This window comes from Bos grunniens, chromosome 13 (genome assembly GCF_055505025.1).
Source record: "Bos grunniens cultivar Pamir isolate PY7600 chromosome 13, Bosgru_T2T1.0, whole genome shotgun sequence".
Lineage (NCBI taxonomy): Eukaryota > Metazoa > Chordata > Mammalia > Artiodactyla > Bovidae > Bos > Bos grunniens.
The window spans coordinates 71,674,981-71,688,920 of NC_141177.1; positions in this window are offsets into that span (position 1 = coordinate 71,674,981).

Sequence of the window (13,940 nt, forward strand, 5' to 3'; positions counted from 1 at the left end):
AGCCACGTGTTTCTCAGAGGCTTTTCCTGGAGTGTATATAAGGAGGAGTCTAAGAAGGGAGAGTTTGATTGGACTAATTCGTGGGATGTTGAGGATTTAGGAAGCTGAAAGCTGGAGAAGCTAAGAATATGTACTGTGAGGAAGGTACAGGTTGGTAAGGGACGGATCTAGATTTAAGAAAGTCCCGTAGGGGAACTTTCAGAAGCAGCTTCAGCTGTAAGTTCAATCTGTAAGTACCCCACGGCTGAAGAAGGATCAAGGCTTTTCTCTTACAGATCTTAGAAAGTACCCTCTTGTAGCCAGCAAGTTTTTCACAATAGCATCGTCTCCGCGAATTACTGAATGAAATCACCAGGTTAAAAAATTGGACAACGACCCAGAGGGATGGTATGGGGAGGGAGAAGGGAGGAGGGTTCAGGATGGGGAACACATGTATACCTGTGGTGGATTCATTTTGATATTTGGCAAAACTAATACAAATATGTAAAGTTTAAAAATTAAATAAAATTAAAAAAAAATTGGACAGTCTTGCCATTTCTTCTAAATGTGGAACCAACTCAATTTTTAAAAAATCGTTCAGCTTATCTAAACTTATTTTCTCTTAAATTGATGAATTCGTGCATCAGACCTCTGATTTTTATCGAAAAAGTGTGAGGTTTGTCAACAGAATCTGTCTGGGTGTTAAGTACTGCAGGCTTTGGCTGGTCAGGAGCCAAAGGAACAAAGGTGGAAAACTGGTGTTCATTCTTGTTTTCATGTGCGGTGCTCCGCCCACAAAATAAGCTACTAGCCACCTCAAATCCTTGACGCATGTCCAAGTTCATTTGTGTTCAGCTTTTGTACATTTGTCTCATTTACTGTTTTTACTTATCTTTCTTTTTTCAAATTGTGTATTTGATTTACAATCTTATATAAGATTCAGGTGTACAACATAGGTTCACAATTTTTATTTATAGTGATTCACAATATTGGCTATATTCCCTGAGCTGTATAATATATCCTTGTAACTTATTTATTGTACATAAAATTTATACCTCTTAACCTCTACCTCTGTTTCCCCTTCCCCTGCCAGCTCTCTATTGGTAACCATGGATTTGTTCTCTGTATCTGAGTCTGTTTCTTTTATATTTACTTGTTTCTTTTCTTTTTTAGATACCATACGTGAGTGATAATCTACAGTATTTGTACTTCTGTCTGACTTCCTTCACTAAGCACAAAATGCTTCAAGTTCATCGTGTTGTTGCAAATGGCAAAGTTTCCTTCTTTTTTATGCTTGAGTGTGTATGTGTGACATCATCTTTATCCATTCATCTGTTGGTGGACACGGATTGCTTACACTTAAACCATTTATTCTTAGCACATAAGTTACTCTTCCAAACGGAGTGTTGATGCTTCTTGTACTTAAAAAAAAAAAAAACACCCTACTGATAGGCCCACCCTTTAAAGGACAGTAAAAAAGACAGACAGACAAATACTGCTTTTGTATCATTGATGAGCCATTATGAGAGAACTGTCCTAAAACACCAAGCCACCAAGTTCTCCTTGAAGTTTTTTGTATTTTGTCTGATTACCTTGAGAAGATTCACCTGTGCTGTTGATCAGTAAATCCTTCTTCTCAATCCTTTGCCTGTCATCAGGTGTTAAAAAAAAATTCAGGTGTTAAAAAGAAATTGTGTGAGTACAGGGATCAAAAAAGAGAGCATTTGCTATTTTACATTTGTTATTTTAATAATCACAATAATCCTGTAGGTAAGCTGAATTTTATAGAAACTGAATCACAAGATTAATTTATTAAAGATCAAAAGACTAGTAAATATATTCTCTACTATCATACTGAACTCTAACTTCGAAAAACCAAGCTCTTTTTGCTATATCCCACTCCCTTAATGGAGAAGGCAATAGCACCCCACTCCAGCACTCTTGCCTGGAAAATCCCGTGGACAGAGAAGCCTGGTGGGCTGCAGTCCATGGGGTCCCAAAGAGTCAGACACGACTGAGCGACTTCACTTTCACTTTTCACTTTCCTGCATTGAAGTAGGAAATGGCAACCCACTCCGGTGTTCTTGCTTGGAGATTCCCAGGGACGGGGGAGCCTGGTGGGCTGCCGTCTATGGGGTCGCACAGAGTCGGACACTACTGAAGTGACTTAGCAGCAGCAGCAGCAACTCCCTTAATGCACATTTTTACATAAACTGAAAACGCTGCCAATTGTTTTGTTTCCAGAGGAGCGTGTCAAGCAAACCACCAAAAGGCCTCTGATTTGGGGATGTCATTGAATCTTACCTTCAGGGAATACATTGCTCTGAGGAAGCCATCATTTTTGCATTGTGATGACTCAAACTTCACTATTTCTTGAAGCTAAATTATATTAAGTTTTTAAGTGTTTATTTAAGTATTTCAGAAAATTCTCAAAAATGTCCATTCTTCTCCTTTGGCTTGCTTCACTTGACAGAACTATACCATATGAAAAAAACAGGGAAATTCCCTGGTGGTCTAGTTAGGACTGCACTTTCTCGACCAAGTTCAGTCTCTGGTCAGGGAACTTAGATCCTGCATGCTGTGCTGTGTGGCCAATAAAAGCACACATACATAAAGTCAAAAGAAAAAATAAGATCAAAGAAAATGTGGTAAGAGAAGAGGGTCCAGGACTAAGCCCTGAAAAACTTCCAAATATAGAGGTTAAGTTCCTAAAAAGACAGTGCGGAGAGGGGAAAGCTGGAATGAATAGCTTTGTAAAAGCCTAGAAAAGAAGTGGCTAACTGTCTCAAATGTTACTGCGAGAACAGGTAACATCAGGCAGGAAGGAACCCATTGGATTGACACTGTGGGGCTCAACACTTGAGTTTTTCGGAATCAGATCAGTGAAGTAGTGGGCGTGGATTGGAATAGTTGACTAAATTTGGTCACAAAGAGTGGGACACAACTGAGCGACTGAAATGACTGAAATTGGAGATGAAAAAATTGAAGACAAGTATTTGAGGCATTTTACTCTGAAGATCAGTAGAAAATGAACTATGGAGAATGTGAAGTCAGGGAGGATTTTGTTTGTGTATCTTTTATGTTTTTGTATTTTTTAATGAAAAATACAGAGAATGTTTATTAATGGGAATGATCTAATAGGGAAATACTGGGGTTGCAAGAGGGAGAAAAAAAAGATAGCAAAGGAGGAAAATCATTGTGATGGAAAGGAATAGCATCTAAAGTACACGTGGAGGGACTTCCCTGGTGGTCCAGTGGTTAAGACTGCAAGCTACAACTGCAGGGGGCACAGGTTCAATCCCTGCTCAGGGAACTGGGATCTCATATACTGTATGGCACAGTCAAAAAATTTCAAGTACAAATGGGAAGAGTGCCTTTGATAGAAGAAGGGGCTTTTCCAATGAGTCGGTTCTTCAAATCAGATGGCCAAAGTATTGGAGCTTCAGCATCAGTCCTTCCTATAAATATTCAGGGTTGATTTCCTTTAGGATTGACTGGTTTGATCTCCTTGCTGTCCGAGGAACTCTCAAGAGTCTTCTCCAGCACCATGTGGTCGTAAGTTTAAAACCATCCAGCCTACATTTGCCAATATCCCCAGAATAGATGGACAGTTGGATTTAATCAGCTTGCCTTTTTTTTTTCCCCAAGAGGGTAATGGCAGAGAGACAACTACAGGTATTGTGGGTGTTTGCAAAAGAACAATTATAATGAAGGATCGTAGGATCTATATTGGATTTGGAGGGAAATTAAAGGGAAATGAGGTTTATATGTGAGTATGGATAGGGTTAACAGATTGATAGGAGTACAGGTTGCAAAGAAAACTGACAAAAGAGCCAAACCTTGAGTGAGTGAATGGGGACAGACAAGGACATCAGAAAGTGGTTCTGAAGAGTTACCCTAGCAGGAGGTGTAGACAGAAGAAGCAAGCCCAACAGGGTCAAAGTTCTTGGAAGAGAACTGGTTTGGAAGCTACAATGGGAAACCGAAAACACTGTAGAATCTCTGAAGTGAGACTCAGTTCAGTTCAGTCGCTCAGTCGTGTCCGACTCATTGCAATCCCATGAATCACAGCACGCCAGGCCTCCCTGTCCATCACCAACTCCCGGAGCTCACCCAGACTCACGTCCATCGAGTCAGTGATGCCATCCAGCCATCTCATCCTCTGTCGTCCCCTTCTCCTCCTGCCCCCAATCCCTCCCAGCAGCAGAGTCTTTTCCAATGAGTCAACTCTTCGCATGAGGTAGCCTACATAAATCCAAATTCTAGTTCCAGTATTTACTAGCTATTCAGACGTCACAGCTTTTTATTCTTGAAAATTGTGATAATAGCAGTACTTTTTTCTAGGGTTTTGTGAATAGTAATTGAGGTGATTTAAATAAAAGCACTTAACACAGTGTTCATAGTTTATGCTCTTTGAGTGTTAGCTATTACCAAATCATTTTGCTAACAATGAACACTATCATCTGAATGGCTTTGCAATTTGAATAAATACGGCTTCAACGACCCTTTCTTTGCCCTCCCACTGGTACGAAACCAGTGCACCAGGAACCTTTTACTCCAACATTATGTATCCTGCTAAGAAAAAAGGAAGATAAAAAAGAAAGGGGAAATGTCAAATCACCTCAGTTTAGGTTTTACATTTCTTACAATTTTGTCAATTATACCCCAATAAGACTGAGAGAAGAAAAAAGAAATTGTGCTCTCCACTACTGTAAACAATAAAGACAGAAGTGTGTAAATATCTCTAATTCTGGTTTCACTTCTATCGCCCAGTAGAATAAACATCCTCAGTATTCTTTGGGGAAACTAATGGGTAAGTAAATGGTGAGAAAACTAACCCTATGTCATCTAATTGATCTCAGTTCTTTAATTCCTGACTTACAATTCTAAGTCTTTGCTGTGAGATAATTGTGATGAAATACACCACATACACTTCAAACCTAAAATGTCCAAAATTGAACTTAATATTGGCCTCCAATCCCACCTGTTTCTTTTTCTGTTTTTATTCTATCAGTTAATGATGCTAAAGGAGACCACATAGGCCACACCGAAATGTGCTAGTTTATCCTAAGGATTGTTCCGAAAGTGAAAGTGTTAGTCGCTCAATCTTGTCTGACTCTTTATGACTCCATGGACTGTAACCCACCAGGCTCCTCTGTCCATGGGATTTTCCAGGCAACAATGCTGGAGTGGGTTGCCATTCCCTTTTCCAGATGATCTTCCCTGACTCAAGGATTGAACCTGGGTCTCCTGCATTACAGGCAGATTCTTTACTGTCTGAGCCACCAGGAAGGCAATTAAGAATCAACAGATTCAGAAAGAGTTCTCTAGAAATCTGCTTAACTGCCTAAAAGCAGAGCATGGATTTCTTTTTGTGAAAGTGTCTACCCCAACCCTCAACCCCAGCATCAAGAAATGTCTCATCTCCAGAGATGGAGAGAAAACACCCAGATAGGTTTACATAAACAGATCTTACTAAAATAATCCTTATCTCCCATTAGTTTCCCCAAAAGTTTGTCATCCCTGGAAACCCAAGCTCCCTTTCCTCTGTTAGAACGGTACCTAAGCCCGGAGTCTAACTCTTTGTGTTTCACTTTTCTGGGAACTCACATAAATATAAGTGAAAATTGTATGTCTTTTCTCCTAATAATCTGTCTTTTGTTAGTTTAATCTGCACAGTCTCAATTAAGAACATAAATTCAGTTCAATTCAGTCACTCAGTCGTGTCCGACTCTGCAACCCCATGGACTGCAGCACACCAGGCCTCCCTGTCCCTCACCAACTCCCAGAGTTTACCCAAACTCATGTCCATTGAGTCCGTGATGCCATCCAACCATCTTATCCTCTGTTGTCCCCTTCTCCTGCCTTCAATCTTTCCCAGCATCAGGGTCTTTTCAAATGAGTCAGTTCTTCGCATCAGGTGGCCAAAGTATTGGAGTTTCAGCTTCATCAGTCCTACCAATGAACGCCCAGGACTGATCTCCTTTGGGATGGACGGGTTGGATCTCATTGCAGTCCAAGGGACTCTCAAGAGTCTTCTCCAACACCACAGTTCAAAAGCATCAATTCTTTGGCGCTCAACTTTCTTTATAGTCCAACTCTCACATCCATCTGTGACTACTGGAAAAACCATAGCCGTGACTAGACAGACCTTTGTTGGCAAAGTAACGTCTCTGCTTTTTACTATGCTGTCTAGGTTGGTCATAACTTTCCTGCCAAGGAGTAAGCATCTTTTAATTTCATGGCTGAAGTCACCATCTGCAGTAATTTTGGAGCCCAAGAAAATAAAGTCAGCCAGTGTTTCACTGTTTCCCCATCTATTTCCCAAGAAGTGATAGGACTGGATGCCAAGATCTGTTGAGTTTTAAGCCAACTTTTTCACTCTCCTCTTTCACTTTCATCAAGAGGCTCTTTAGTTCTTCACTTTCTGCCATAAGAGTGGTGTCACCTGCATATCTGAGGTTATTGATATTTCTTCCGGCAATCTTGATTCCTGCTTGTGATTCTTCCAGCCCAACGTTTCATAAGAGGATAGAGGAAAAGTTATTCCTCCCCAATAGTTTCTTTGTCCTTCATCATCTCTTATTCAAATGCATTCAGTGTCCTTTTTTTTTAAATTTTATGTATTTATTTATTTTTGGCTGTGCTGGGTCTTCATTGCTGCGAGGGCTTTTCTCTAGTTGTGGCCAGAAGGAGCTACTCTCTAGTTACTGTACCCAGGCTACTTTTTGTGGTGGCTTCTCATGTGGAGCACAGTCTCCAGGGCACACAGGCTTCAGTAGTTGCAGGACACAGGCTCAGTAGTTGTGGCTGCTGGGCTCTGGAGCACAGGCTCAATAGTTGTGGCACACGGGCTTAGTTGCTCTATGGCATGTGGCATCTTCCCAGACCAGGGATCAAACTTGTGTCTCCTGCATTGGTAAGCACATTCTTTACTACTGAGCCACCAGGAAAGCCTGAAATCAGTGTGTCTTAAAAAGATCTTGCCTTGGGAGTTCTCTAGCAGTCTAGTGGTTAGAACATTTTCACTGCCTTGGCCCGAGTTCAATACTTGGTTGGGGAAATAAGATCCACAAGCTGTGCTCAGCAGGGCCAAAATAAATAAATGAATAAAATTTTAAAAAAGATCTTGCCTCGGTCCTCCTCTGTATCCCACTGCTACAACCTTAGTTGAGACCAACATCAATTCAAACCCACGCTATTGGCAACAATCTTAATTCTTCTAACTAATTACTTTTAATTTTGTCCCCTCCTGACCTTAGCGTTGTTTCAAGCACAAATCTAACTGTTTAACTCCTGTGCAAAACACCCTTTAATGGGCAATAGTCTCCAAACTTCTCTGGTCATACAATCCCATGGGGAAGGGAGGAGGACATACACTCCCAAGTCATGTCTATTTACTTAGATATAAATTATGTTATATGTATTACTACCTAAATTTGTACATAATACTACACATCCCAAAGTAGAAGAAATTAAAAAAAAAAGTTCTAATATTTTTGCCTAAATAGATCATTTTGCATATCTCCTTGTGCCAAGTGACTTTGGAAGCCACTGACTTACAGGGTAGAATTCAGTCTTTAGCAGGAGATCTTCATAGCTCTTGCCTGTATATCTAGTTTCTGGCTGATTCTCCACAGGTCTGAGTTCTAGCTGTAGTTAATAAGTTGCACGTACTGAACCGGGCTTCCCAGGTAAAGCTAGACGGTAAAGAACCCATCTGTCAATGCAGGAGACATAGGTTCGATCCCTGGGTTGGGAATATCCTGTGAAGGAGAGGTGGGCATGTCAACCCACTCCAGTATTCTTGCCTGGAGCATCCCATGGACAGAGGAGCCTGGCGGGCTACAGTCCATAGGGTTGCACAGAGTCAGACACAACTGAAGTGACTTAGCACAGCACAGCACATGAACTGAACCTCCTCTTCCCTTGGTGCACATATTATAACTTTGCCTGGAATACTTTCTCCCATGAATGTTTTCAGCCTAGTCGCTAAAGGCGTTATTTCTTTGGGGAAGCCATGCTTCACCACCACCACCCTACATATATTGGATTAAGTCTCTGTCTCTACTTGGGTTCCCACAGTAGTCTCTGAACAACTCAATTCCAACATTCACTATATTATATTGAAGTAATTTGTTTGTATTTGCTTTCCCATTAAGACTGTGAGCTCCTTGAGACTATGATTTGTATCTTATTCATCTTTGTGTCCTGGGACCACAATCACACTTTGAGAGAAGAATTAAAAGTAAATGAATACAACATTGTAAATCAACTATACTCCAATATTTTTTTTAAGAATGAATGAATATGAAAAGGATTAGAATATACCACCTCGACATATGCCTAGACTTTGGCCTATGGATTATTTTGAGCTGATGGCAATTAAGAGTCAGTCAGATGAAGAAAGAAAACTTCTTGGAGCTCCCTTTATCTGACTAAAAGCAGAAACTTTTGAGAAATGGAGACTGCCATAAATATCCTCCCCAGGAGATTTATGGCTCTAAAGATGAAAAGCCAACTTGAAGATGAATCTACACAAACAAACCTTATTAAAATAACCCTTACATATAGTTTATACAGGTAATATATCTTATATGAGTTCCATTGGTTACTTCATGTATTTGCCTTCCTACAATTTTCTGCCCCAGAAGTTCACCCTTTTTTTTCTCTGGTCACCCTTTGTTAAAATGATATATAAGCTTCTGAGTCTAACTGCTTCATTGGGCTTTCACTTCTTTTTTTGTGTAACCCCATTCATGCAAAATTAAAAGCATCAATTAAATTTATATAATTTTCCCCTGTGTTAATCTGTTGTCAGTTTAGTTCATACACCCCAGGTACTGGATCTAAAATTGGGTAGAGAGAAAAAATTTTCCTTTCCAAAAACCATTTTCTTGGAAGAGAGAGAAAAACCTGTGTACTTATGCAGGAATGTGTGGGATTAAACTAGAGTGAAAAGAACAGAATATTTTAAAGATGGAGATTTCATTTTCAGGTGGCTCAGCAGTAAAAGTATCTGCCAATGCAGGAGATGTGGGTTCAATCCCTGGGTTGGGAAGATCCCCTGGAAGAGAAAATGGCAACTGACTCCACTGTTCTTGCCTGCTGCTGCTGCTAAGTCGCTTCAGTCGTGTCCGACTCTGTGCGACCCCATAGACGGCAGCCCACCAGGCTACAATCCCAGTGACAGAGAAGCCTGGCAGGCTACAGTCCATAGGGTCACAAAGAGTTGGACACAACTAAAGCTTTCAGGCAACAACAATAGCAAATCTTAACAATCCAAATATAGGATTCTATTTCCCTTTGTGTGATTTCCATTAAAAGTAATTCAAATTTTTAACACTGGGTAGTTAAAAACTTGAATTACTTTTGAATGGATGAATGGAGAGATAGACACCTTTTTCTTAATATGTATTAGGCATTTATCCACCTAATGTTTCTATTTGGTAGATACTGTTTTTCTTGTTTTTATAAACGGGGAAACCAGGACTTAACATAGTTTAATAAGGTGCCCAGTATGATACAGCTACTAAATAGAACATTCATTCTGGACCATCTGATCCCAAAGTTCACAGTCTTATTTAATATTTCCTCTTTTTCTAGTGTGTTTTCTCTACCTTATACAACTGTGTACAATACCATACACGGGTTAATACAGATAGCCATTTTACACAATCAGAATATAGAATAAGAAAAGACATAATTTTATAATTTAATCCTAACAAGACCAACCAACACATAGACTAAAACAGGAACCTCTGCCTGGGTCAGTCCATAGTGTCGATAGGGGTCGCGAAGAGTCAGACACAACTGAGCGACTTCACTTTCACTTTTCACTTTCATGCATTGGAGAAGGAAATGGCAACCTGCTCCAGTGTTCTTGCCTGGGGAATCCCAGGGACAGGGGAGCCTGGGGCTGCCGTCTGTGGCGTCGCACAGAGTCGGACACGACTGAAGCGACTTAGCAGCAGCAGCAGCATGAAAGCAAAATGCAAATTGAAGAGAACTGGGTCTGGTCTTCAGTTCAGTTCAGTTCAGTTCAGTTGCTCAGTCGAGTCGGACCTTTGTGACCCCATGAACCGCAGCACGCCAGCCCTCCCTTCCATCACCAACTCCCAGAGTCCACCGAAACCCATGTCCATCGAGTCGGTGATGCCATCCAACCATCTTATCCTCTGTCGTCCCCTTCTCTTCCTGGTCTCAATCTTTCCCAGCATCAGGGTCTTTTCCAATAGTCAGCTCTTCCCAAACTCCAAAGTATTGGAGTTTCAGCTTCAACATCAGTCCTTCCAATGAACACCCAGGACTGATCTCCTTTAGGATGGGTCTGGTCTTAGAGCCCTGCTAATGTCCATGGAACTAGGGCAAGTCATTTGTAACTTGTCTGTGGCTCAGATACTTCATTTTAAAAATGAGTACATTAGGCTTTATGATCCCTAACTTCATTATTTTAATTTAATTTTGGCAATGCACTTTGTCACAGCTTCCAAGTATTTAAGCATTCAAAAGAAAATGGCTACCTTCCTATACCAGGACAATATCGTCACATTTAGAAATATAGCTGGAAAAAAAAAAAAGGTATTACTCAGGGAGTCCTCTGGCATCACCTCACTTCTTGTGCCAGTTGCTAAGGTGAAGGGAAAGGATTGGGTGTCATTTCTAACTTATTTTTCTTCTGGAAGTTTTTGCACTTTAGACAGGATACCATATACATTATACTTACCTACATTTTCCCCACAGAAGTTGTAGAAACAGCCATTCCATTGTGTTTTACCCTCTTTCTTCCAGTTGAAGGGAAGACTCATTTAAATAGGGATGTCACTTTGTATTAATGTTCTCATACCCAAGATTTAATATCAGTTTAATGATAATAATAATAAGCTAGTCATCGAAACATATATATCACAATATGTAAAATAGATGACCAGTGCAAGTTCGATGCATGAAGCAGGACACTCAAAGCCTGTGCTCTGGGACAACCCAGAGGGATGGGGTGGGGAGGGAAGCGGGAAGGGGAGGTTCAGGATGGGGGACACATGTGCACCAGTGGCTGATTCATGTTGACGTATGGCAAAAATCACCACAATATTGTAAAGTAATTAGCATCCAATTAAAGAAATTAATTGAAAAAACAATAAGCTAGTAACTATAGTTCTTTGAAATGATATGGTATGTTTTATCATCAGAACTATTTATGCAGCATCTAGAAGAGGAAGTGGCAACCCACTCCAGTATTCTTGCCTGTACAATCCCATGAACAGAGGAACCTGGTGAGCTACAGTCCATGGGGTCGTAAAGAGTCAGACATGACAGAGTGACTAACACACACAACCATAGTTCTAATCGTTTGGGCAGAGTGTCACAGCAGCCTGTGCAAGAGTTACTTGAGAGATTACATGATTGATAGGCCAAGGATAAACGCTGCATATGCTTGAGTCAAAGCTTCCTAAAAATGGTCATGTGGGTACAGTGCTGCTGCTGCTGCTAAGTCACTTCAGTCGTGTCTGACTCTGTGCGACCCTATAGACTGCAGCCCACCAGGCTCTCCCATCCCTGGGATTCTCCAGGCAAGAACACTGGAGTGGGTTGCCATTTCCTTCTCCAATGCATGAAAGTGAAAAGTGAAAGTGAAGTCGCTCAGTTGTATCTGACTCTTCGTGACCTCATGGACTGCAGCCTACCAGGCTCCTCCATCCATGGGATTTTCCAGGCAAGAGTGCTGGAGTGGGGTGCCATTGCCGTCTCCAGTGGGTACAGTAGGTGACCTCTAAAAATGGTTCTCAAGGATCCCTTTCTCCTGATCGTCATGCCCTTGTGTAATGTTCTCCCTCTGAGTGTAGACTGCATTTAGTGACTAACTTCTAGTGAGTATAATACAGCAGAGGTGACAGGATGTTACAATTAATATTAGTTTTCAAAAATACTGTGATTCATCTCCCCCATCCTACCCTACTCCCACCCTTGCCCACTCCCTAAGGGCAGTTGGCTGCCATGTTGAAAGCTACCCTTGGAGAGACCCACAGGGCAGAGAATCAAGGAAGGCTTCTGGCCAACAGCCAGTGAGGGACTCAGCCCTGCCAACAAATAAATGAATGGAATGAAAGTTGACTGTCCTCTGCTTGAGCTTTCAGGTGAGATCATAATCTCAGCCTGCAGCCTAACTGCAAACTTGGAGCAGTCTTGAGCCTGAGGTCCTGAGCCAAGCTGTGTCTGGAACACTGACCTACAAAAGCCACGAGATGATACAGGTTTGTCGTTTCAAGCCATTTAGTTGTGAGGTAATGTCTTATGCAACAATAGATAGCCAGTAGGATGATAAGCATTATTATTTTAACATTACATTTTGTCTTTGTTTTGTCCATGCTCTGCAGCATGCGAGATCTCAGTTCCCCGACCAGGAATTGAAACTGGGAACCCTGCAGTGGAAGCCCCAAGTCCTAATCACTGGACAGCCAGGGAATTCCCTACCTTACATGTTTTATACGTATAGTTAAACAAATATATTTTCTTTTTTTTTATAACAAATATATTTTCTAAGTATGACATATTTCAGACTTTAAATCTGGCCTAAAGTCTTCTATTTCATAAACATTTTTTTTTAACTCCATTGATTCCTGAATTAACCACACAATTTGTTTTCATTCATTCATGCATGCATATATCCATCTAATTTTTCTTTTTTTTGAGGTTTTTTTTTTTTTTAAGAGCAGTTTTAACTTCACAGCAAATTGAGATGAAGGTACAAAGATTTCTCATATACTCCCTTCCCCCACATTTGCACAACCTCCCCCACTATCAACATCCCTATCTCATTGTTGTTTTAATTTGCAATTCCCAAATGACATATGATATGGAACATCTTTTCATATGCTTATTTGCCATCTATATATCTTCTTTGGTGAGTTGTCTGTTAGGGTCTTTGGCCCATTTTCTTTTCTTATTGCTGTATTTAAGAGTTCTTTATACATTTTGGATACTAATTCTTTATCAGATATGTCTTTTTTTTGAAAGACAAATACCATATGATATCACTTATACGTGGAATCTAAAATATGACCCAAATGAATTTGTCTACGAAACAGAAATAGACAGACTCATAGACAAAGAGAACAGACTTATGATTGCCAAGGGGGAGGAAGGATTGGGAGTTCGAGATTAGGGGATGAAAACTATTATGTATAGAATAGATAAACAACAAGGTCCTATTGTGTAACACAGGGAATTATATTCAATATCCTATGATAACTCCTAATGGAAGAGAATGTGTATATATCTATAACTGAATCGCTTTGCTGTACTGCATACATTATTACAACATTGTAAATCAACTATACTTAAGTAAAATTTTAAAAAATATCTCTCTTTTTTTAAGGTTATATTTTAGGACATATAAATATTTAATATATTAAATATATTATATATTATATATTTAAGGTTCACAGCAAAATTAAGGGGAAGGTACCGAGGTTTCCTAATGTACTCTGAGGCCCTACACATGCACAGCTTCCCCCACTGTCAACATCTCTCATCCAAGTTATACATTTGTTGTGGCTGATGAACCTACACTGACACATCTTAATTACCCAAAGTTCATAGTTTACTTTAAAGTTAATCCATAGTGCTATACATTCTGTGGGTTTAAATAGATGTATAAAGACATTTATCCATCATTATGGTCAGATCCATCTTTTGCAAATATTTTCCTCCCATTTGTGGCTTGTCTTATTCTCTGGACAATGTTATGCATCCAATTTTCAAAGTGTTACTATGAATCAATACTGTATTGAAAATAAAATATAAAAATGAATAAAGCACTATTTCTGGCCTCAATGAAGACAGGCAGAAACTGATAATGACAAAATTGCATAAGAGACCCACTATTATTCTGGGCCATTTCATTGTCTACGTAGACGACTCTGTCCTGTCTCCTTACTTCTTTGGATCTTGACTTTAGCTTT